The following is a 7118-nucleotide window of genomic DNA, read 5'->3' as shown; positions in this document are numbered from 1 at the left end:
ATGCAAAGTCATCAAGACACGTGAAAAGACGTTTGAAGTCTGTCAGGAAATTGAGAAACTCCGGAGTAATAACTGTTACATATATACAAACAGACAAAAACCTGGCAGATCCCTTTACAAAGGGACTATCACGAAATGTGATAGATATTGCATCGAGGGAGATGGGTATGAGACCCATAGATGTTACACCATAGTAGTAACCCAACCTTTGTGATCGGAGATCCCGTGAATTAGGATCTGGGAAGAACAAGCTATTGGTTAACTGAGGAGAGTAATAACTTATAATCGTCTCCAAGTGAAGATGCAAAACTCTCAGAGCTATAAGGCTCAGATCTGTAAGGCAGGTCGGCAACATGCCTTAATGTGGTTCTATTGGCTATAATTAGCAAAGATGCTGTCCTACAGAGCATTCTTGAAAGAACACACCTATATGAGTTCTGACTGTAAACGTCGCAGTCTATGAGATTTGGGTGATCTCTAGTAAACTAACGAAGAGACCAGGAAGTATGACGTATAAGCTCCAAACCGCGGGGTAGCCTACTGGCGGTCAGGTACTGGTTAAGACTTTGAGTGAAATCTGTTCACACAAAACTAGCAATTCAAGGCATAGTCCATTGTCAAGTTGTGAATGGATGTAGCTTAAAGTTCTAGGCAGAAGTTCAACTTAACAGTCTCTGCTGAAACACTGGTATATTAAACAAGTGGTGAGAGAAGGCAAATCTCTAAATGGGTATTTGAGATCTGGTGGGGGATTGTTAGAATTAATGGGCTAGGCCCATAGCAATTTCTGAAATCTCAAAGCCCATGTATAAAATGGCAAGTGGTGGTGCTAAGTTTAGTCCCACCTTGGAAGTTGAAGAAGAGTTGGACCTCTTTATATACTGGGTTCTCTCCACCACTCTAAGTGGTGTGTGAGAAGAGAAAGGGAAAACCACACGCGCGCGCTCGCTCGCCTGGCCTGGCCTGGCCTGGCCTGGGCGGGGCGGGGCGTGGCGAGGCGAGGCGAGCCGTACATGCGACATGCGCGTGAATGGTCCGCCGAAATCCGGTCCGTCTCCTTGCAGGAGCGCAGCTTCCTCTTGCCGTTTTGTTTTTATGTCTTGGCAGACAAGTTTTGATTTTTTGTCCGGTAAGTATACGAATTAGCAACCGAGTCGGTTTGGGATTGTGGTCGCGACACAATACCGCCTTTGGTCCTAATATATATACAGCTACCGGCTGCGGCCAGAGACGGACCGAAATACACCTAGGGTTTTGCCTCATCTCACAACTTGCGCCGTCATTGTAGTCTACTCCATCCCAAACGCCGGCGTGCATCGGCGTGTGGGAGAGCAGGTCTCCGGAACCGTTCGTCTTTGCGATCCTGCACCGGGAGAGGAGTAATTAGGTTTTTGAGAAGCGCTGTGCGCGACTGCTCAAATTCGTAATCACGGGTCGTCTTCCGTCCAAGTCGGGCGGTGCTACTCATCGTCGTATTCATCGCCGTCAGCAGCAGATCGTCGCCAACATCATCATCAACATTGTCGCACCCATAATAGCTAAAGATCAGTACGTCCAACATCCTCTATTCATGTCTGTTTCTACAGCTATTATTACGTGTTTGTTGCTGTTATGTATGTCTTGCTATTCTTCTAGTTTGCTAGATTATTGCATGCTAGTATCTCCTCTAGTCATGAATTATTTACTGGAATTAATCATGAACTTGCCTAATATTTCAACACGGAATCCGTCTTTCATCCACGTCGCTCCTCGACGGTCGGCGATTGACCGATTCTGTAATGTGTGTTTGGTTGCCTGCAGCCATCGGGTAGAGGACGTGATTCATCAACGTGCTTTAGGCATATACTTGCAAGTTGCGTTTCAATAGTTGTCTCGCCATCCTCTCAGCTAGATGCCACTAGGAAATCACCCGGCGGCCCCGCGTGCTCGTTGAACTTGCCTCTCTTGGAACGATTCGCTCCAATCATCATCATCCACTCGCGCTACGCACGGCCTATCTTTTTAGCTCTTTATCTTTACCTTATTACTAATAAAGTGCTTATTGCTTCTGGTCGTACGTCAGCATTTTTTTATAAAAGTCCCTCTCTTTCTAAGAAATCAACCCGCAGTCCCTGTTTTTAAGTGAAAAAAACGTTTCGTTCGGGGTTGTAAATAAAAAAAACAGACACGAGCACGACTGCACGAGCTCTCCTCTCTCCCACGCCTCCTGATCCCAGCCGCCAGGAGGCACGCGGCCCGTGCGGCGCTCGATCCGGTGACGCGCCGGCCGCCGCCGACGCCGGCAATCACAGCACCCTGCACCACCGTTCCACCTTAGCTCCTCATCTTCCCCGCGTGCCCGAGCTCCTCCTCTCTCCCGTGTGCCCGAGCTCCTTGCTGTGTGCCGCTCGGGAGGGCTTGCGTTCGCCGCTCGACCAAAGCCACCGCGAGCTGGTCGTCGTTGCACTTGCTGGCGACCTGGCCGTCCCCTCTGCACCACTTTCACCTCAAATTTGGACGCTCATGTGCTTGTGGATGTTCTCAGTTATTTTTTGCACACAAGGTGTTTGTGTGTTTGTCTGAACCAGTTTCAGTCACAGATCCTTGAGGTAAACTCCACATGAATACATCATGAGACTAAATCTCCTTTCATATGATTCAAAACATGTTATGATGGTGGGAGTGAATCGGGTTATTAGAATAATGGTTTGCTAATTAATTTACATCATGGTTAGTCTCAAGACACATGGGTACGCCGGCTCCTATTGCTTAACAAATGTATATCTGCAGATTTTTTTTAATCATATAAAGAAGTTATAGTTAGGTGTTGACCTTTTTTTTGCCTAGACACAGCACCTCCAACAAGATCTGGGCACTCATAATGATATATATATATATATATATATATATATATATATATGTGTGTGTGTGTGTGTGTGTGTGTGCATGCTTTTTGTTTTTGCTGCGCATTTTTTCGATTTACCTTTGATGCGCATTTTTAGTTTTAATTGTTGTTTACCTTCAGCCGACCTAATTGAGCTATCGGAGGTGTTGCGGTCTTTTAGCAAACATGCCCTATATTCTATGGTTTGGCATCTATAGGATGCCATCTCTGGTCATGGATCCACTATGGCTGCTTCGTCCTTCACTTAGGACCTTCTCACCCCCACAGAGATCAGAGGTAACCCACGCCGTTGGAAATTGTTGCTCAAGTTCTTGCTTCAACAAATTTTGTTTCGGATATAATTTATGGCCATGCCATGTATTAATTATCCTTATAATGTTCATCTGAATTTGCAGAGAAAAATATATCTTGGAAGCAGGAACCCTTACCTCATAAGATGGGTGAGCTGTAGGATTTGGTTGTGTTGAACTTGAATTAGTTTTTGCTCATCATGTTCTCTGTATTAGGAATTCAGGTGCCTTCCAACTCTAATTTTTTCGTATTGTTGGTGCATGCTGGGAGTCACATTGTTATGCATGCTAGCAAACATTAGGATTGGAATCTTACCCTGTAGGTTATTAATATCTTTTCCACTAACCGAGATTCAGCAATTTAATTCGTATGGTCGCACAAGCAGTTTTGTTTTTGGATTTGTCTTGACAAACGTATTGGGTACATCAATTTAATTCGTATTAAGATCACACCAGCAGTTAGTTCCGTTACACTTGGGTCACCGATGGTTGCCGTGCAACTATGCTCCTCTCATGTTGTAGTGGCTAGCTGCTGCAATTCACGGATCATGCTCTCATGGGAAGGAGGCTGTGGCTTTCTTAATTGATCAGAATAACAGAACCCCACATAGTTCTTTTCTAGATATATATTGTTATTTCTGATGTTGTGTGGACCATCAGAAACCTGATGTGTGTGTGTATCATAGAATATCTTGCTATTTATGTATATTGCTTACCTTTCATTCCTGTACCACTTCTCTAAATATAAGCCACTTCTTTTCTATTGTTAGCGCTATCTTTTGATGTTAATGCACTAAAAATCTAAAGCCTTTCCCTCTGCAAAATGTTGATATTAGAGATTTTTTTTGTGGGAAAATGATGATATTAGAGCTATGCGTCTTATAATCCGTACTGTATATGACAATGCGTATTCAGTTATATTATGTTTGTAGCATGGCATTTTTCCATTCCTTTTTTCCTGATGAATCACATGGTAAATTTTGATGTACAATGACTGCTCTTGCAAAAAATGTGGAATTCAGAGAGGGACTCTACAACAAGCAAGGTTTTAGGTTCTGAATCTAAATAACCTCTTCTTCAGTTCAGTCCTAGAAAAAGCTGATCAGAGAAACAAAGAAGCAACAATGAATGGGTCCCTTTCTTGACCACACAAGAGTTGTCTGTGTGCAAGTCATGAACCATTTGTCCATCAATACAAGTGCGGGATTTGAACATGTTAATTCTGACCTTCTGTTGGGAGTTTATATTATACCTTTCATGCGAAGTAGTTACATTTATCACATGGAAGACAATGCCCATCGAGTGGAAGGTGGAGAGATTCAGACTTCGGAGGATGTTAATATGCTCATAAAATTTCAATTAAACTTGTAGAAATCTTCCATGTAGCTGTGATTGTTCTCTCCGGACATGGAGGATCAGTTCTTGGACAAATTTATTTGTCTGTTGTATGACTTGCCACCACTTTTTTCCAAAATTCCTATTCACATGTTATCAAACCATAAAGATCAATATCTTAAAACTTTAGTAGAATTAATCTGCCTTTATTTCTGGACTCTAGCATTTTGTGCTTCTTCACAAGTTCCAAGTTGTTATTTGGCGATTAATTTAATTTGGGTTCTTGGCACTCGCTCGTGCAGGTTATGACTATGCCGTAGGTGACGTGCGGAAAGGCGACCAAAGAGTACATGAAGAATTCTTGCTATCAACTAGGGCTGGATGCCCCCAGGAAGAATGCCGTGAGTCAACTTTAATGACTAATATGTTAATTTCTTCTAGCTACACAATATGAGATATTGCTTCTTAATTAACTCTTACTGCTACGTAGTAAGATGACAATGGGATTTTGTTTCTCGAGTTGGCACTCAGTAGTAAAAGTGGTTTATACTTCGAATAGTTGAGCAGAAAACTGGCGTGTCATGGCTCCTAATGTTACAGAGCAAGTGGACAGACTCTATCCCCCCCCCCCTCTCTAGACTTTGTTTTCTAGGTTTGGTTGGGTACAAAAGGCTAGATTCTGGTATATATTCATTGATGCAGAAGCTAGAAGCTCATTGATATTATTTTTCTTGCCAAACATACAAAGGATTGTGCATAAAACTTCCAGCTTGAAATCTACATCTGGGTTACGAGCTTTCTCCAGAATTTAAGAACATCGTTGTGGACATTTAGATATTTTTGTAATATTCTTCAGGGTCTTGACTTAATTTCTTTTCACACAGTAAAATATTAATTATATGTTGTACAGTAGTAGTACTGTGCATACTATGTACTCAAGTTTATTAAAGTCAAAGCAGGAAAGGAGATCAGAGTTCAGGGCATGTTCAGCTCCACCCATGCATCAAGGGAAATATATACGACGCAAATGATAACGTGTTCTGCTAGATGACATAGTACAAGGTTCAGCAGCGACGACATGATCTCAAACATGCCACTGGCATGGCACCTATACTAAACTTGATTTGTTCTCTCAATATGGAGTGTTAATCTTCTCCTCTGCATAGTACAAATATTCCCTTAGCTCAAAGGATATAGACATGGTGAGTTTGGTTGGAGGAAATAAGAATGATTTATAAAAGTAATAAAAGGGAGATAATGCTGCTTGATGTGTATGGGGATTCTGAAGATATATATGATTGATACTTTCCCTGCATGATATAGATTAGTCGAGGTTTGCGAAGTTCTCTATAAAAGAACTATGTGGGGTTCTATTATTGTATTATTTCTAACACGTAAAATATTTAGGCCCCCGTTGCATTGCAAGGGCAATCAGGTCATGGCAGAATCAAGTAGGAACTAGGAAGTAGGAAGGGACCAGTCCCGCCCCCAGCTGTTGAGTAACGTGATTGTATTAGGAAACATAGGTTAGACTAGGAAATATTCTGGCTTGCCTTGTACTCCAAGTAGATCATGTACTCCTATATATATGCCCATGAGGCTCAAGCAATAAAACAACTATTCCACCAATCCTCCTCTCTCCCTTTTAACATGGTATCTATCGCAAGTCGATCCTAAACCCTAGCCGCCGCCGCTTCCGCACCCGCGCGTCGCCCCCGGGGCGGTCGGCCTCCATGACCGCCGCCGGGGGCCGCGCCGCCCGTACCTAGGGTTCGTCCGCCGGCCATGTTGGCCCGCTGCCCTAGAGAGTCTTTTTCCCGATCCTTTGATCCGGGTTTTCTCTCTCGCCGGTCGCTTTGATCGGCGTCTACTTTTTGGTTTTCCGGTCTTTGTGATCCGGTTTGCGTCGCCCACCGCCGCCGTCGACCCCGTGCGCCTCTACTCCGACTTCGGCATCGACTACACCGGCGTCTTCACCGACCCGGCGGCCTACCCGCCGGTCGCCCCGACCCGGCGGCCTCGCGTCATGCGGCGGCCCTTCACCGCCGCCGTTCGCGCGCCGGCCCGCCCGTCGATCTACGCCGGCCGTCACCGCCTGTTCCGACCGGGACTCCTGCATCACCCCGACCCGGCGGCCTCGCGCCATGCGGCGGCCAATCATAGCCGCCCTGCCGCCCGCCGCCGCCGACTTCATCTCGGACTCCGCCGCCACCACGCCTTCACTGAGCGGTGTCCCCGACCTCGCGCGCGATCGGCTTGATCACCCGCTCGCCGCCGCGATCCGCCTCATCTACGCCACGCGACCGACCTGGCCCGTCAGTTACGCGCGCCTTCGCAGGTCCCGTGAAGATCGTCTCCGAGTTCAGCGCGCCCCTCCGTCGATCGAGCAACGGCCGGCCGCTGCGCTACCCCCGTAGCCGCAGCGCCGCCGCCCCATGGTTCTTCTCCCGGCTGCACCGACCCGCGTCACCGCTGCGTCGCCCCTTCGGGCCGTAGTGCCGCGGCCCGCGGTCCACGCCGCCATCCCGAGGCCGTCCCTGCGGTTGCACCGACTCGCGAACCGCCGTTGCGTCGCCCCTTCGGGCCGCAGCGTCGCGGCCCGCGGTCCC

General features: G+C 46.4%; 1 long non-coding RNA gene across 4 annotated transcripts; it reads left to right on the top strand.

Moving 5' to 3' along the window:
* The first annotated feature begins 2173 nt into the window (after positions 1-2173).
* Positions 2174-5997, top strand: LOC119311010. 4 transcript variants are annotated; one of them, XR_005150846.1, is made up of 5 exons: positions 2174-2588; positions 3005-3160; positions 3280-3324; positions 4812-4910; positions 5917-5997. It is a non-coding gene; the product is annotated as an uncharacterized LOC119311010 (long non-coding RNA). The 4 variants fall into 4 exon arrangements; XR_005150845.1 differs by lacking the exon at positions 5917-5997 and adding an exon at positions 5469-5772 and having other exon boundaries at positions 3082-3160; XR_005150843.1 differs by lacking the exon at positions 5917-5997 and adding an exon at positions 5469-5772.
* Positions 5998-7118: the final 1121 nt, after the last annotated feature.

This window comes from Triticum dicoccoides, chromosome 5B (assembly GCF_002162155.2).
Source record: "Triticum dicoccoides isolate Atlit2015 ecotype Zavitan chromosome 5B, WEW_v2.0, whole genome shotgun sequence".
Classification (NCBI taxonomy): domain Eukaryota; kingdom Viridiplantae; phylum Streptophyta; class Magnoliopsida; order Poales; family Poaceae; genus Triticum; species Triticum dicoccoides.
Note: the sequence above shows the minus strand (reverse complement) of the source record. Positions and strands in the feature narration are given on the sequence as shown.